The sequence below is a fragment of the Bombina bombina genome, chromosome 4, assembly GCF_027579735.1.
Source record: "Bombina bombina isolate aBomBom1 chromosome 4, aBomBom1.pri, whole genome shotgun sequence".
Lineage (NCBI taxonomy): Eukaryota > Metazoa > Chordata > Amphibia > Anura > Bombinatoridae > Bombina > Bombina bombina.
In genome coordinates, this window is record NC_069502.1 from 1232117471 (window position 1) to 1232133149 (window position 15679).

Genomic DNA, 15679 nt, shown 5'->3' on the forward strand with positions numbered 1-15679 from the left:
TACTGATGCTATTTCTGTTATGATTTCTAAAGAATGGAATAGGCCTGGTACTTCTTTTATTCCTTCTTCAAGGTTTAAAAAATTGTATCCTTTGCCAGCAGTTAGATTGGAGCTTTGGGAAAAGAACCCCAAAGTTGATCAGGCTATCTCTACTCTTGCTAAACGTACTACTCTTCCTACGGAAGATAGTATTCTTTTAAAGATCCTTTATATAGGAAACGTTAATCTTATCTAAGGAAGGTTTATTTATATTCAGGTCATCTTCTTAGGCCTGCAATTTCTTTGGCTGATGTTGCAGCTGCTTCAACTTTTTGGTTGGAAACTTTAGCGCAACAAGTATCAGATCATGGTTTGTCTAGCATTCAACATGCTAATAATTTCATTTGTGATGCCATTTTTGATATCCTCAAAATTGATGTTAGATATATATGTCTTTAGCTATTTTAGCTAGAAGAGCTTTGTGGCTTAAATCTGGAATGCTGATATGACTTCTATGTCCAGATTGCTTTTTCTTTCTTTCCAAGGCAATAAATTATTTGGTTCTCAGTTGGATTCAATAATTTCAACTGTCACTGGGGGGAAGGGTGTTTTTTGCCTCAGGATAGAAAACCTAAAGGTAAATCTAAAGCTTCTTAGCGTTTTCGTTCCTTTCGAAATAATAAGGAACAGAAATCTTATCCTTCCCCAAAGGAATCTGTTTCCAATTGGAAGCCTTCCTCAAATTGGAATAAATCCAAGCCATTTCAGAGATCAAAGCCAGCCCCCAAGTCTGCATGAAGGTGTGGCCCTCATTCCAGCTCAGCTAGTAGGGGGCAAATTAAAATCCTTCAAAGATGTTTGGATCAATTCGGTCCAAAATCATTGGATTCAGATTATTGTCTCTCAGGGGTACAGAATAGGATTCAGAGTAAGACCACCTGTGAGAAGATTTTTTTTCTCATGCATTCCAGCAAACCCAGTAAAGGCTCAAGCTTTCCTGAAGTGTGTTTCAGATCTGGAGTTATCAGGGGTATTCATGCCAGTTCCGTTTCAGGAACAGGGCCTGGGGTTTTATTCAAATCTATTCATTGTCCCAAAGAAAGAAAATTCATTCAGACCAGTTTTGGATCTAAAGATTTTGAATCGATATGTAAGAGTACCAACTTCCAAGATGGTGACTATAAGGACTATTCTGCCTTTTGTTCAGCAAGGGCATTATATGTCCACAATAGACTTACAGGATGCATATCTTCATATTCTGATTCATCCAGATCATTATCAGTTCCTGAGATTCTCTTTTCTAGACAAGCATTACCAATTTGTTGCCCTTCCTTTTGGCCTAGCAGCAGCTCCAAGAATCTTTTCAAAGGTTCTTGGTGCCCTACTCTCTGAGCGGGGTATTGCGGTGTTTCCTTATTTGGACGATATCTTGGTACTCGCTCAGTCTTTATGTTCTGCAGAATCTCATGTGAATCAACTAGTGTTGTTTCTTCAAAGACATGGTTGGAGGATCAATTTACCAAAAAGTTCTTTGATTCCTCAGACAAAGGTAACCTTTTTAGGTTTCCAGATAGATTCTGTGTCCATGACTTTGTCTCTAACAGACAAGAGACGTTTGAAATTGGTTGCAGCCTGTCGGAACCTTCAGTCTCAGTCATTCCCTTCAGTAGCTATGTGCATGGAAGTTTTAGGTCTCATGACTGCAGCATTGGACGCGATCCCCTTTGCTCGTTTTCATATGAGACCTCTCCAGCTTTGTATGCTGAACTAATGGTGCAGGGATTATACAAGGATATCACAATTAATATCCTTAAATCCCAATGTTCGACTTTCTCTGACTTGGTGATTAGATCACCATCGTATAATTTTAGGGGCCTCGTTCATTTGTCCAGCCTGGACTGTGATCACAACATGCGAGTCTTTCAGGTTGGGGAGCTGTTTGGGGATTTCTGACAGCACAAGGGGTTTGGAAATCTCAAGAGGTGAGATTACCAATCAATATTTTGGAACTCCATGCAATTCTCAGGGCTCTTCAGTTTTGGCCTCTGTTGAAGAGAGAACCGTTCATTTGTTTTCAGGCAGACAATATCACAATGAAAGAAGTATCTTGGATACTTGTTTGGGCGGAATCCAGCTCCTGTCTAATTTCTGCAGTTCATATCCCAGGTATAGACAATTGGGAAGCGTATTATCTCAGTCGTCAGACTTTACATCCGGGAGAATGGTCTCTCCATCCAGATGTGTTTTCTCAATTTGTTCAGATGTGGGGGCTTCCAGAAAAAGATCTGATGACTTCTCATCTAAACAAAAAAACTTCCCAGGTACCTGTCCAGGTCCAGGGATCCTCAGGCGGAAGCAGTGGATGCGTTGACACTTCCTTGGTGTTATCAACCGGCTTATATTTCTCTTGTAAAGGTGTATCCAGTCCACGGGTTCATCCATTACTTGTGGGATATTCTCCTTCCCAACAGGAAGCTGCAAGAGGACATCCACAGCAGAGCTGTCTATATAGCTCCTCCCCTAACTGCCACCCCCAGTCATTCTCTTGCAGCTCTCGACAAGAAAGGAAGTATCAAGAGAGATGTGGTGACTTAGTGTAGTTTTTACCTTCAATCAAAAGTTTGTTATTTTTAAACGGTACCGGCGTTGTACTGTTTTTACTCTCAGGCAGAAATTGGAAGAAGACTTCTGCCTGGAGGTTTGATGATCTTAGCGGTTTGTAACTAAGGTCCATTGCTGTTCTCACACATAACTGAAGAGTATGGAAAGAAAACTTCAGTTGGGGGGACGGTCTGCAGATTGCCTGCTTTGAGGTATATTCAGTATATTTTTTTCTAGAGAGATGATAAGGTCTAGAAAATGCTGAGAGTGCCTGGTATATTTAAGGTAAGCCTGATACAGTGATTTAACAACAACTGGGATCATGCTTGCAAAAAGGGATAATATTCATGTTAAAACCTATATTACTTAGTGTAAAAACGTTTGCATGATTTATAAATAAAAAAGTTTTTTCTCTGAGGGTGATAAATCTTTATTTGGGGCCTAATTTCCACATGGCTTGTTAGATTACTCCTAGTAGTACTTTTTTAAGGGCCTCTGACTTTGAGTGCATGGTGGGAGGGGTCTATTTTCGTTTTCAGTCTGAGACATCCAGCTTCCCTGAAGGAGTCCTCTGGCTTATAGGACCTCTATAGAGGGTTTTGTTCCTGCAAAAATCGTTTTTAAGGGCAGGTAGGAGCCACAGCACAGCTGTGGCAGTGTGTTTGACTGTTTGTTAACAGGTTTTAAGTTTTTCTAATTCTTTTTTGGGCCTGAGGGGTTAATCATCCATTTTCAAGTGGGTGCAATGCTGCTTTAGTCCCTTATACACACTGTAAAAATTTCGTAGAGTTTACTACTTTTTTTCACTGTTTTGCAGTTTATGTGGTATTTTTTTTCTCTTAAAGGCACAGTACCGTTTTTTATTATTGCTTTTTTCACATTTATTAAAGTGTTTTCCAAGCTTGCTGGTCTCATTACTAGTCTGTTAAACATGTCTGACATAGAGGAAACTCCTTGTTCATTATGTTTAGAATTGGGGAAAGGGATGATCTTAGAGTGCGCCCGAGAATACCCTAGCTGAGGGATACTCAGTCTTGATTCGCCTGATGTATTTATTTATTTTTGGTTGTATTTTGTGCAAGTATGATTTAACTATGTGCTTAACAGTGATTTAGTTGTTCTCAATTCCAAACTTATTGGATACTATAAAAAATGTAGATAGTTCTCCTGATTTCTTATAAAATATTTATTTTCAGTTGTATTTTATACAAGTGTAGTTTAACTATGTATTCACCAGTATTGTGATTAATTAAATATTGAACTCTAATAATTTATATAGGCTCTCTTATGTAGATGTAAGTGTAATAAATTTATAAACAGTTATATAAATGACAAATACTAGGAGGTTTAAATAAATATATCTTTACTGATAAAATATATTAATATAAAAATAAAGAAATGCAGTTGATACAGTAAAAATTAATATTAATACAATAGATACAATAAGAAATATTATCTAAAAAGACTCGATCCTTATATACATAAATTTCATAAGAGGAACATAAAATATAACTTTATATATGCAATTAACCTTATGTCTAAAAGGAACCAGATCCGGTATCAAACTTTAGCCTTTTATTGAATTAACACACAAACATGGGTGATATGGGTGGTTTCACAGTCTGAGACTGTGTGAAAATACCACTTTGATACTTCAAAACAATCCAGTTTGGAACCGCTGAGGATTTGGAAGTAAAAACATCCGAAAAAGATTATGCCAGCGTGAATTCCCAGATGTACCATATCCAGCAAACACTGGGATAAAGATTTTACGGTCAGCTAACCACATCAAGATTGCCAAGCCGTTGGATTCCACAATACCCCCTGGTGGGTTTGCCTCCAAAGTGTGGAAAAAGAGCGTCGATTAATTCAAGCTACTTCATTCAAAAATACCCCCTGGTGGGTTCAGCTTCAGAAAGCTTGGAATAAAACCTAAAAGAAACAAGAACACAAGTTTTTTTACATACAGATCATACATACAAGACCACAGGAGTCCAAATCTATACCTGTATAGTAAGCGGGATCACCCTGCCACCAATTACAAACTTCAAATACTCTAAGGTACCTTCAAAAAACTTTTAAGTCCCGGGCAAGCAAATGTGCAATCTCATGTGACACAATTTTAAGTATTAAGAATTAAAAACTGTGAGAGGATATTATTGATCTATTCACCCTGTCTATGTTAAGTGAACAATGTTCCCCCCCTGCTGACTACTGTATATATTCTTAATATTACACGTACACCAGACTAAGGACATAAAGAAATCTTATTTATTTAAAGTACGGTCCCAACAAAAGTGTTTTATTTTCTGCTATTACATATCATATACCCATCGATACATCGAGTTTATAAACATAAACACATGAACTAAACAACACATATAAAGGTATTTTAGTTGAAACCACCCATATCACCCATGTTTGTGTGTTAATTCAATAAAAGGCTAAAGTTTGATACCGGATCCGGTTCCTTTTAGACATAAGGTTAATTGCATATATAAAGTTATATTTTATGTTCCTCTTATGAAATTTATGTATATCAGGATCGAGTCTTTTTAGATAATATTTCTTATTGTATCTATTGTATTAATATTAATTTTTACTGTATCAACTGCATTTCTTTATTTTTATATTAATATATTTTATCAGTAAAGATATATTTATTTAAACCTCCTAGTATTTGTCATTTATATAACTGTTTATAAATTTATTACACTTCCATCTACATAAGAGAGCCTATATAAATTATTAGAGTTCAATAATTAATTAATCACAATACTGGTGAATACATAGTTAAACTACACTTGTATAAAATACAACTGAAAATAAATATTTTATAAGAAATCAGGAGAACTATCTACATTTTTTATAGTATCCAATAAGTTTGGAATTGAGAACAACTAAATCACTGTTAAGCACATAGTTAAATCATACTTGCACAAAATACAACCAAAAATAAATAAATACATCAGGCGAATCAAGACTGAGTATCCCTCAGCTAGGGTATTCTCGGGCGCACTCTAAGATCATCCCTTTCCCCAATTTTCAATAAACTATTTTTAGTTTATATACAGTGATTTCTTTTGAGGTAAAACCGTTTTCTTAGAGTGTATCTTTGCCTTATTTAACTGCACCATTTATGGGGGTATATTAGATAATTTCTTTCTTTGAGAGATTCTATCTTACTTGACCAATAAATCATTATGTTTAGAAGCCATTGTGGAACCCCCTCTTAGAATGTGTAACAAATGCACTGACCTTTCTATAAGTTAGCCAATTCATTTATTTCTGTCGCCGTTTTTCATTTAACCAAGCTAACGGCTAAAAATTCAGGTTTTGCCATTCAGGCACGTAGGGCGCTATGGCTTAAATCCTGGTCAGCTGATGTCACTTCAAAGTCTAAACTTCTCAATATCCCCTTCAAAGGGCAGACCCTATTTGGGCCTGGACTGAAGGAGATCATTTCTGATATTACTGGAGGAAAAGGCCACGCCCTTCCCCAGGATAGGTCCAACAAGTTAAGGACCAAACAGACTAATTTTCGTTCCTTTCGAAACTTCAAGAGTGGCGCAGCTTCATCTTCCTCTTCTACAAAACAAGAGGGAAATTTTGCCCAGTCCAAGCTAGTCTGGAGACCTAACCAGGCTTGGAACAAGGAGAAACAGGCCAAAAAGCCTGCTGCTGCCTCTAAGACAGCATGAAGGAGAGCCCCCGATCCGGGACCGGTTCTAGTGGGGGGCAGACTTTCTCTCTTCACCCAGGCTTGGGCAAGAGACGTCCAGGATCCCTGGGCTCTGGAGATTGTTTCCCAGGGATATCTTCTGGATTTCAAAGCTTCATCTCCAAAGGGGAGATTTCATCTCTCACAATTATCTGCAAACCAGATAAAGAGAGAGGCATTCTTACATTGCGTTCAAGACCTACCACCCAGTTCCAAAGGAGGAACAGGGGAAGGGCTTCTATTCAAATCTGTTTATAGTTCCCAAGAAAGAGGGAACTTTCAGACCAATCTTGGATCTCAAGATCCTAAACAAATTTCTCAGGGTCCCATCCTTCAAGATGGAGACTATTCGAAACATCCTACCTATGATCCAGGAGGGTCAATATATGACTACCGTGGATTTAAAGGATGCTTATCTACATATTCCGATACACAGGGATCATCATCAAATCGCCAGGTCCCATACGGACATTGTTCTGGCATTCCTAAGGTCTCACGGGTGGAAGGTGAACGAAGGAAAGAGTACTCTCTCACAAGAGTTTCCTTCCTAGGAACTCTGATAGATTCAGTAGAAATGAAGATTTATCTGACAGAGGTCAGGTTGTCAAAACTTCTAACTTCCTGCCGTGCTCTTTATTCCATTTCTTGTCCGTCAGTGGCTCAGTGTATGGAGGTAATCGGATTAATGGTAGCGGCAATGGACATTGTTCCGTTTGCCCGCCTACATCTCAGACCACTGCAACTTTGCATGCTCAATCAGTGGAATGGGGATTACACAGATTTGTCCCCTCTACTAAATCTGGATCAAGAGACCAGGGATTCTCTTCTCTGGTGGCTATCTCGGGTCCATCTGTCTAAGGGAATGAGTTTCCGCAGGCCAGAATGGACTATAGTAACGACAGATGCTAGCCTTCTGGGCTGGGGTGCAGTCTGGAACTCCCTGAAGGCTCAGGGTTTGTGTACTCAGGAGGAGGCCCTCCTTCCGATAAACATTCTGGAACTAAGAGCGATATTCAATGCTCTTCAGGCTTGGCCTCAGCTAGCTGTGGTCAGGTTCATCAGATTTCAGTCGGACAACATCACGACTGTAGCCTATATCAACCATCAGGGGGGAACAAGGAGCCCCCTGGCAATGTTGGAGGTTTCAAAGATAATTCTATGGGCAGAGGTTCACTCTTGCCATCTCTCAGCTATCCATATCCCAGGAGTAGAGAACTGGGAGGCGGATTTTCTAAGTCGGCAGACTTTTCATCCGGGGGAGTGGGAGCTCCATCCGGAGGTATTTGCCCAGTTGATCCAACTTTGGGGCAAACCAGAACTGGATCTCATGGCGTCTCGTCAGAACGCCAAGCTTCCTTGTTACGGGTCCAGGTCCAGGGTTCCCAAGGCAGCACTGATAGATGCTCTAGCAGCGCCCTGGTCCTTCAGCCTGGCTTATGTGTTTCCTTCGTTTCCTCTGCTCCCTCGTCTGATTGCCAAGATCAAGCAGGAGAGAGCTTCGGTGATCGTGATAGCCCCTGCGTGGCCACGCAGGACTTGGTATGCAGATCTGGTGGACATGTCATCCTTTCCACCATGGACTCTGCCGCTAAGGCAGGACCTTCTACTTCAAGGTCCCTTCAAACATCCAAATCTAATTTCTCTACGTCTGACTGCTTGGAGATTGAACGCTTGATTCTATCAAAGCGTGGTTTTTCCGAATCGGTCAATGATACCTTAATTCAGGCTCGAAAGCCTGTCACCAGGAAAAGATAAGATATGGTGTAAATATCTTCATTGGTGTGAATCCAAGGGTTACTCATGGAGTAAGGTCAGGATTCCTAGGATATTATCTTTTCTCCAAGAAGGATTGGAGAAGGGTTTGTCAGCTAGTTCCTTAAAGGGACAGATTTCTGCTCTGTCTATTCTTTTGCACAAACGTCTGGCTGAGGTTCCAGACGTTCAGGCGTTTTGTCAGGCTTTAGTTAGAATCAAGCCTGTGTTTAAACCTGTTGCTCCGCCATGGAGTTTAAATTTAGTTCTTAAAGTTCTTCAAGGGGTTCCGTTTGAACCTTTGCATTCCATAGATATTAAGCTTTTATCTTGGAAAGTTCTGTTTTTAGTAGCTATCTCCTCGGCTCGAAGAGTTTCGGAGTTATCTGCTTTACAATGTGATTCCCCTTATCTGATTTTCCATGCAGATAAGGTAGTGTTACGTACCAGACCTGGGTTTCTTCCTAAGGTGGTATCTAATAAGAATATCAATCAGGAGATTGTTGTTCCTTTACTATGTCCTAATCCTTCTTCAAAGAAGGAACGTCTATTACACAATCTTGATGTGGTTCGTGCTTTAAAGTTTTATTTACAAGCTACGAAGGATTTTCGTCAAACATCTGCTTTGTTTGTTGTCTACTCTGGACAGAGGAGAGGCCAAAAGGCTTCGGCAACTTCTCTTTCTTTTTGGCTAAGAAGTATAATACGCTTATCTTATGAGACTGCTGGCCAGCAGCCTCCTGAAAGAATTACAGCTCATTCTACTAGAGCAGTAGCTTCCACATGGGCTTTTAAACATGAGGCCTCTGTTGAACAGATTTGTATGACGACGACTTGGTCTTCGCTTCATACCTTTTCTAAATTCTATAAATTTGATACTTTTGCTTCTTCGGAGGCTATTTTTGGGAGAAAGGTCTTACAGGCAGTGGTGCCTTCCGTTTAAGTTCCTGCCTTGTCCCTCCCTTCATCCGTGTCCTAAAGCTTTGGTATTGGTATCCCACAAGTAATGGATGAACCCGTGGACTGGATACACCTTTACAAGAGAAAACAAAATTTATGCTTACCTGATAAATTTATTTCTCTTGTGGTGTATCCAGTCCAAGGCCCGCCCTGTCATTTTAAGGCAGGTGTTTTTTTTGTTTTTTTTAAACTACAGTCACCACTGCACCCTATAGTTTCTCCTTTTTTTCTTGCTTGTCTTCGGTCGAATGACTGGGGGTGGCAGTTAGGGGAGGAGCTATATAGACAGCTCTGCTGTGGGTGTCCTCTTGCAGCTTCCTGTTGGGAAGGAGAATATCCCACAAGTAATGGATGAACCCATGGACTGGATACACCACAAAAGAAATAAATTTATCAGGTAAGCATAAATTTTGTTTTTTCCACCTCTAGTTCTCCTTCCAAGAGTGATCTCCAAAATCATCATGGAGCAATCATTGTGCTGCTGGTGGCTCCAGCATGGCCTCACAGGTTTTGGTATGCAGATCTTGTTCGGATGTCCAGTTGCCAACCTTGGCCACTTCCTTTAAGGCCAGACCTTCTATCTCAAGGTCCGTTTTTCCATCAGGATCTCAAATCATTCGATTTGAAGGTATTGAAATTGAACGCTTAGTGCTTAGTCATAGAGGTTTCTCTGACTCAGTGATTAATACTATGTTGCAGGCTCGTAAATCTGTTTCTAGAAAGATTTATTATCGAGTTTGGAAGACTTACATTTCATAGTGTTCTTCTCATAAATTCTCTTGGCATTCTTTTAGAATTCCTAGAATTTTACAGTTTCTTCAGGATGGTTTGGATAAAGGTTTGTCTGCAAGTTCCTTGAAAGGACAAATATCTGCTCTTTCTGTTTTATTCCACAGGAAAATTGCTAAACTTCCTGATATTCATTGTTTTGTACAGGCTTTGGTTCGTATCAAGCCTGTCATTAAGTCAATCTCTCCTCCTTGGAGTCTTAATTTGGTTTTGAAGGCTTTACAGGCTCCTCCATTTGAGCCTATGCATTCTTTGGACATTAAACTACTTTCCTGGAAAGTGTTGTTTCTTTTGGTCATCTCTTCTGCTAGAAGAGTTTCTGAATTATCCGCTCTCTCTTGTGAATCTCCTTTTCTGATTTTTCATCAGGATAAGGCAGTTTTGCGGACTTCATTTAAATTCTTACCTAAGGTTGTGAATTCTAACAACATTAATAGAGAAATTGTTGTCCCTTCTTTGTGTCCTAATACTAAGAATTCTTTGGCGAGATCTTTACATTCTTTGGATGTGGTGAGAGCTCTGAAATATTATGTTGAAGCCACTAAAGATTTCAGGAAGACTTCTAGTCTATTTGTTATCTTTTCTGGTTCCAGTAAAGGTCAGAACGCTTCTGCCGTTTCTTTGGCATCGTGGTTAAAGCTTTTGATTCATCAAGCTTATTTGGAGTCGGGTAAAGCCCCGCCTCAGAGAATTACAGCTCATTCTACTTGATCAGTTTCCACTTCTTGGGCTTTTAAGAATGAAGCTTCAGTTGATCAGATTTGCAAAGCAGCAACTTGGTCTTCTTTGCATACATTTACTAAATTCTACCATTTTGATGTGTTTGCTTCTTCAGAAGCAGTTTTTGGTAGAAAAGTTCTTCAGGCAGCTGTTTCAGTTTGATTCTTCTGCTTATGATTTAAGTTTTTATTTTTATTTTTTGAGAATACATTTTTTGGGTTGTGGATTTATTTTTTTCAGCGAGATGGCTGTTTTTATTTTGTCCCTCCCTCTCTAGTGACTTTTGCGTGGAGTTCCATATCTTGGGTATTGCTATCCCATACGTCACTAGCTCATGGACTCTTGCCAATTACATGAAAGAAAACATAATTTATGTAAGAACTTACCTGATAAATTAATTTCTTTCATATTGGCAAGAGTCCATGAGGCCCACCCTTTTTTATGGTGGTTATGATTTTTTTTGTATAAAGCACAATTATTTCCAAATTCCTTTGTTGATGCTTTTTACTCCTTTCTTTATCACCCCACTTCTTGGCTATTCGTTAAACTGAATTGTGGGTGTGGTGAGGGGTGTATTTATAGGCATTTTGAGGTTTGGGAAACTTGCCCCTCCTGGTAGGATTGTATATCCCATACGTCACTAGCTCATGGACTCTTGCCAATATGAAAGAAATTAATTTATCAGGTAAGTTCTTACAGAAATTATGTTTTTGTTCATCGGACATTACTAAGCAAACCTGTTTAGGTTAACAATACAAAGACCCTAAGTGTTTTGCACATGATCATTTTGGCATTCGCCACTATTTTTTTATATTATTATTGCAAGTGACCGGTATCTATTTTATACATAGTCCTTTTTAGATAATAAATGTATTTATTATTATACATCATTGAGTATTATTATTACTGATCAATATAATATTAATATCATCCTAAATTGCTTCAAATAAGTGTATTTTCCATAAAGTGTATTATTCACATTTACAATATATTATTCTTACACCCTATAGCTGTGAGCGCTTCTATATACCAAATACTGTCTATCTTTCTCAATACTCTTTTCCTGCGTGTAGGAGCGGGAACATATAGAAGCTTGGGTTGTCGCTCTCTGCGCTACTCTCTTACCCCTCTCTGTTTCTACCATACTGTTGAAACAGCGTATTCTCATAAACATAGGTTTCCTCAAAATTATTCATGAATATATTGGCATGGGCTGGGGCGACATTGGACCCCATTGCAGTTCCTTTTTCTTTGTAAGTAAAATACATCTCCAAACAGAAAATAATTTCCATACAAGATGATTTCCAATAATTCCTCTAGGAATTTTATCTGATCATGTGTATATTTTTTATCATCCATCAGGACTTTTCCCACACACATTATTACTAGTGTGTTTAATGGAGGTGTATAAACTTGACACGTCTAGGAGTAAATACAATTGTTTTTTCAGACTGTACAGGTAAATTGTTCATCATGTGTCTTATGTAAGAAGTCATTTTAATTACATAAGGTTGCTAGATCTTATCTAAAAAGATTGAACCTGTACCTGGCACATTTGGCCTTCCTGGTTGTATTTCTGCATTTTTATGAATCTTGGGGCGTCAGAACTGGGCTGATAGGATCACAAAATCTCTCAATTCTTGTGGATTACCTTTTTCTGCACTGCTCTTCCCAAGATAGTCTCAATTTCTTTACTTATTTTAAGCGGATCATACCTAACCATCTGATAAACGTTTGTGTCTGCTTGTTGTGCTTCAATTTCTTTTGTATACTCTTCCTTTTTCATTACAAGTCAACCACCGGTCTTGGCTTTTAGAATTGATAAACCCTCCTTGTCCTCTCTATAAGAAGCGTTAAACATTGTTTCTACTAATCTTGTTACTAACTCTATAAAAGTGTCTACACTGTTGTCACGTATTGTAGAGTTAAATTTACTCCTTTTTCTTAAACCTACATTATTACAAGAAAACAGATTTTCACCATCAACTTTATTTACCGTTTTGTCTTTCCCTGACACTTTTAATTTTATAGTTCTAAAGAACTTATGTCTTTCTTGTTTCAGCATAAATACATTTCCTTTGTTCACTGGACGATAGTTAAGACCCTTATTCAAGAGTTTCAATTCTTTTTGAGTTAATTCTACCTTAGAAATGTTATGAACAATATTGTTTCTTTCCCCAAACGTGCCCTCTTTCCATTTTAACAGTCTGTGCAGAGTCAGTAACAGTGTTGGATTTTGATGTATAAAACCCATGTCCTCTTATTCCATCAGCCTTTGTATTATCCCCACTGATATTACTCACCACTACCACCCCGGTTCCAAGTGGTCTAGCAGCATCTGAGTATACCAGTGTGTCCTCCTCAGCCTGTACATTTTCCAGTGCTGTTTGTTGCGGGTGTTCCATTGTATTCAGCGTTATTTCTTGGGACAGGCAGTCCAGGGACTTCCTCCGGTGCTTGCTCCCCCCCTCTGTGCCGTCCACATCTGAATCCTTGGTTATAAAACAGGCAGATGATTCTGACTCACTCTGGGTCTGTTCCGGTGTACGCAGCTTCGCTTTTCTCTGCCTGTGCTGTTGCTAGCCTCGATGTTGTGATGCGCCCCTGTATTTGGATCCTTGCTCCCACTGGTACATGTTTCCATTGGAGTAATCTTGCTGATCGCGGTAGATTTTGATCTCTTATGCTGTTCCAGTTCTTTTCTTGAATCTGCTACTGATTTTTTTCACTTGTGCCACCATTGAATTGTATTCGTATAGTTTCATGGTTTGTTGTAATGCACTATTTTCTTACCCAATGGTACTGGTTGCAATCTCACATTGTATGTACTCCACTGTCCAGGTCATTATATCAAAAGAGCACTTATTAAGTATTCTTTCGAATTCTAGGTCACGCAATACTAACAATCTCATCTCCATTAACACACAGCGCTTATCCCCCCTCTTTTCTTATGCCCTCTGGAATGCTCGCTCTGTCTGTAACAAACTTACAACTGTTCACGACCTGTTTGTTTCCAACGCTTTCAACCTTTTAGCAATTACTGAAACCTGGCTTTCTTCCTCTGACACTGCTTCCATTGCTGCTCTCAGACATGGTGATCTTCACTTAAGCCACACACCTAGGCAGGATGATAGATTCAATGTTTTCTTACAGCGCTGAAAGTGTGGACCTATAGCTCCTGTCTATAGTGGGTCCCCAGGTGCCCACTTTTAGAAAATATGTGTCAAAACGTGGTTTAGAAAGGAGCGCCAAATCTTGGCGAGGTCTGGTGCGGTATAGGTGTGAAAATATGGTATTCTGTCTGGAAAAATGTATAGCGCTATAGCTCAGCTACAATTATGGTAGTTGTGCTGTATAGATGTGTAGGTTTTGATATCTAGATATAAGATCTAAGAGTGGCACAGTTGATACATAAAAGCATTTAATACATATTAAACATATAAAACAAGGGTGTCGTTTAAAATATATTTTAACAGAACGGCAAGAAATAATGTGTAAAAACACATAAACACATAAATATCTATAAAAACACGCGTGTTTTGCTTTTTAGCTGTATGTATAATGTCTCATAAAGTTCGTCTCATATATAGTTGTGTTGGCATAAATCAGAAAATGATAAACAATAAAAAATAATAAAAAACAATGAAAAGTAAATAATGTCCAATAATCCCTTCTCAAAGTTAAGAGATATATAAAAAAAGGGTAAGTAGTGTCCAAAAATCCCTTCTCAAAGTTAAGAGATATAAATAGATTTTCACATGTGTATCCAAAAAATAAACTGTCCAAATGTAAGTGTTGTCCAAAAACGTGGTATAAATGAATAGTGCAAATCCAGCAGATTCAAAAGTTCTATTAAAAAAGCTTTGCAAAAAACATTTCAAAGAAACATTTAAAAAACATCAAAATGAAGGTAGATGAAAAAAAGTTCTATCAAAATATGGTGACAAAGAATAATCCGTGAAGTCAATCCAAAATAGTGATAAAGATAAGTCCAAAAAAGATGTAAAATATCCAAAAGGTAAAAAACAAAAAATAAATGATTAGTATGTGCACAAACTAGTGAGAGTGATCCCAAAAAGGGGGCTTATGTGGAGGGGTTATGTTTCCATGTAGAAAAATTATTTGCTGTATAAAAAGTAAAAATAAAAATAAATATAAGCAAAAATACAAAAATATAAATAAAAATAATCCTAGGGAATCTTCAAACCCTGAAAATAAAAGATAATAACAATAGTGTAATACTGTATTATAATTCAACAATCAAGGAATAAATAGCTCACCATAGCTCTGTCAACGCGTTTTGGCCCACAAGAGAGGCCTTTATCAAGACTATAGTATGGTGTGGGTGAGCTGAAGACTTTATACCTTTCTCTAACCAATCAAATTGCATTGAAATTGCGCCAAATTTTTGCGCCAAAATTTCGCGCCAAAATTTCGCGCCAAAAATGTGGTACCGGAAGTGTTGAGCCGGAAGTGCTCATCTGTATATCAAAAAGAGTTCACATTTGTCTCAGTATCATTTAGATAAGGCTTTTATTTAAACATTGTCTATGTCTATGTTTATTAAACATTGTCTATGTTGTTCCTAATGTGCTTATTCGTGTTATGTGCCTTAGTAGTTAGCTGTGGAGTCAAATGTTATGGTTTGCCGGTGTTTTTTTTTTTTTTGTTTGTTTTTTTTTTTTTAACCGGAAATGGCCGCTAAGATGTAAACATCCGGTAAAGCTATATCGGATGTTATGGCTGAGGCGGAAGTGGTATTTACTCTGCACCAATCAGATCCGGAGGGGCAGAAAGCAGTTATCCCACATATAGAGCCAGTTTTACAACTTGGCATGAAATATGTGACAAATTACCGGTACGTTTCTGAACCGGAAGTAGCCGGAAAAAGTAAGATACTTTAACATCCGGTAAGATTGAGCCGGATGTTGCACTTTACCGGTCATGGTTAAACCGGAAGTGGTGTGTATCCTAGCCTATTCAAATTCAAAGGGACAAAGAGTGTTAACCTTGGTATTTGTCTAGTGAACAAAATCAATGTAGGGATCACGGTACATAGAGTGTATATTGTAAAATACACAGTTTATATATATTGGAAAATATATATATATCGAAAAATACATAATCTAATAAATAGAGATCTAAAAACCTTAAAGG

At 38.3% G+C, this 15679-nt stretch overlaps 1 protein-coding gene across 1 annotated transcript in view; it reads left to right on the forward strand.

Annotated features, from left to right (window-relative positions):
• Positions 1 to 15679, forward strand: part of TTBK1 (tau tubulin kinase 1) — a 557016-nt gene that overhangs the window by 534621 nt on the left and 6716 nt on the right. The window lies entirely within an intron of this gene.